Source organism: Hyaena hyaena, unplaced genomic scaffold (assembly GCF_003009895.1).
Source record: "Hyaena hyaena isolate Hyena2069 unplaced genomic scaffold, ASM300989v1 scaffold_343, whole genome shotgun sequence".
NCBI lineage: Eukaryota > Metazoa > Chordata > Mammalia > Carnivora > Hyaenidae > Hyaena > Hyaena hyaena.
Window position 1 is genome coordinate 1,635,213 of NW_024080975.1, and position 2,908 is coordinate 1,638,120.

The window sequence follows — 2,908 nt, forward strand, 5'->3', positions numbered from 1 at the left end:
GTTAGTACCGATACTGATCAGGTAAAGGCCCTCCCCTGCAAGACGGAAAAGGCTCAAAAATAAGAATTCTGCTTTAGAAGACAATGCCCATTTTGGCCGACCTAAAAATTTACAAGTTAATGGTAAATGTCTGCCTTGACTCTTTCTCTAGAATCCTTCTCTTGAAAAGGTCTTCCACCTGGAAATAAAGCAGACTGTCTGCCTATACGCAGCAAAACTATAACATTTCACAAGCTTAAGATGCTTAAAAAAATTGTTTTAATTAAGTTAGGGCCAAACTCTTGGAAAGAGAGCCACTGTTGATTACTTCTGCTTCTCCGTCACCTGGGCTGTGAGAGATTCCCTGACAGGTTTACAAAGTCAAGGTCTCTCCTAGATTATTTGACAGGTTTGAAACTATAGACGTGATCTTAAGATGCCACCGTGTTGGTCAGGATCATCTTTACTTGGTGCTGTTCCGCGTCTGCTACTGTCGATGCCGCCCCACGCCGCCGCCTCCCTGGAAAACCACTCCGGAGCCACGCGACTAGCCCTGGGGGAGACTCTGCCGGCTGTGCCCCCACACGTCCCGTATCCGCCTGAGGCAGCCAGGACGGTCATCGTCCCTGCTCCCCAACAGCAGTCACTGGCCCTGCTCCAGGGGAGGGATAAGGGGGGACGGGGTGACATTACGCAGGAAGGTGAGGGGCCCTGAGGGAGGCGGATGGAGCTGCGGGTGGGAGGCTGAACAAGCAGATGAGGTTGTCCCCTTATCAAATCCTTTATGGGCGCCCTCCCCCCATTATCAAGGGCATGGGGGGGGGTCTAAGTGAGAGACAACCTAACCCTAAGACAACAGATGGGGGCCCTAGGCTCTACCCTGACCACCTTTCCCCACCGGGTCAGGGGGCGATTACCTGTGACCCTGACCACCGACGCTCAGCCCTTTAAGGCAGGAGATGCTGTGTGGATAAAGGAGGGACATGTCCAACCCCCAAAGCCCCTCAGGAGGGGCCCGATCCCGGTCATTCTGTCCACCCTCCTGCAGTCAGGGTAACTGAAGCGGGTCCCCGGGTTCCCTACGGCCGAGTGAGGCCGGCACCCCGAAGCCAGGGGCGCTGCCTGGTCTGTCCCCGCCCCGCGAGCCGCCCACACGGAAGGGGCGACCTGCAGCCCCAGAGGCCCCGGGGCTTAGGGGGGGCAGCCCCGCTGGAGTCGCTCCGGAAGCTAGAAGCCGACCCATCTACACTCGAGGAATCGACGGTCCGGGGAAACAAGACTGTCCTCATTTCTGTGTGTCCCTACAGCGACACGCTGTCCGGCCTGGGTTCGCACGATTTCTGGGATCCTCGCTCTACTCTTTGCCAGAGGATTGGCCGGGACGCCCCGGCCGGCGGGAAATGTGGGGAGAGGCTTCTGGGAACACTCCCCCTCCCCTTGCGGATAGGACCCTCCGCTGGCCCCAACGTGGGGAAGCAATGGCCATAGGAGACTAGGAAACTAGATCCCAGGAACCTTACAGTAAAATAAAATACCCCAATCCTACTACCGGGGTTTGGCTTCTCAAAAGGTCAGTTATTGGGAAAAACCGTCTTGCCTAGTGGGGAAAATTTCACCGCCGTCTGTTAAAAACTCACCATGCCTGGGGGAGCCTGGGTGGCTTAGTCGGTTGAGCGTCCGACTTTCGCTTGGGTCATGATCTCACGGTTCGTGGGTTCGAGCCCCGCGTCGGGCTCTGTGCTGACTGCCAGCTCAGAGCCTGGAGCCTGTTTCAGAGTCTGTGACTCCCTCTCTCTCTGACCCTCCCCTGCTTGCGCTGTCTCTCTCTCTCTCTCTCTCTCCTAGAAACTCTCTCTCCTAGAAATAAATAAAAACACTAAAAAAAATTAAAAAAAAAAAAAACTCACCATGCCTGGGCCAAAGATTTTATAACTCAACCGCCCTGAAAACCCCAATGGAGGGGCGCATGGGGGGGGCAGATCACCTTGAGCCGGGTCCCCACCCCCTTCTCTCATCTCCAGGAGGCCTGAGACCGTGTCCGGCAGCCATCAGACGGCAGGTCCCGGGCGGACTGAACTCGAGATGGGGAAGGGCTGAGCATCAAAGGGGCGAAGGTGAATGCGGCAGGGACCTCTCCCTAAGAAACGAAAAAACCCCAAAGGCGCATGTGACGGCATCCCTCGCGGCCTTGTGCCCGGAGACCACTAATCAGGCTGCATGTGTGTGTGTCACCCTATGCGGGAGACAAAGAAGGAAAAACTATATGAAAAACCACGCCACGTGGTGTTCGGGGCTCAGTTCCCTGGGTCGGAACCCAACTAGGCCGGCGGCGGGGGTAAATTCGCTTCCTGGAAAGGAAAGCCTCGGTGTCACCCCTCCCTGCGAGACTCCGGTGCAGGACCGCGTGGACACGTGCCGCGCAGGAGCGTCCCGAGGAAGGCTGCCGCGTGTCCGCAGTCGGTAGCGGCGACGCCGCGGCCGCACCGCCCCTCCTGGCCTGGCCCTGGGACCGGCTCCAGCGTCCACGCGGGCGAGTGCACGCACGCAGGGCGGTCTACACTCCAAGTCAGTAGAAAGGGACACACTAGGGACTGGTGGTCCAGACGGAGGGGCCTGGCGAGCGGGACGCGCACGAAACGTCCGCGAAGGGCAGCCGCGTGCGTGTGAGCCGCCCCGACCCGCAGCGCGCGGGACACGCAGCGGCCGGCGGGGGGCGCGGGCCGGGGCGCCGCTAACGGCCCGGGGGCGGCGGTGGGTCAGGCTCCCGGCCCGCCCGAGGACTCGCTGCGGGGCCGCGGCCCCACCGAAGCCACCGCGCCTGCGGGCAGGCCTCCTGGGGGCCCCGAGCCCCGAGGCGGCGAGACCCCCAGCACCTGCGGCCGCCCCGGCCCCCCCCCTCCAGCACCTGCGGCCGCCCCGGCCCCCCCCC

At 60.6% G+C, this 2,908-nt stretch overlaps 1 long non-coding RNA gene across 1 annotated transcript; it reads right to left on the minus strand.

Annotated features, from left to right (window-relative positions):
- Positions 1-247: 247 nt before the first annotated feature.
- On the minus strand, positions 248-1,642 carry LOC120243456. Its single transcript, XR_005531329.1, has 3 exons — positions 1,617-1,642; positions 897-941; positions 248-631 (listed from the first exon to the last, which is right to left on the minus strand). It is a non-coding gene; the product is annotated as an uncharacterized LOC120243456 (long non-coding RNA).
- Between the last annotated feature and the right edge of the window lie 1,266 nt (positions 1,643-2,908).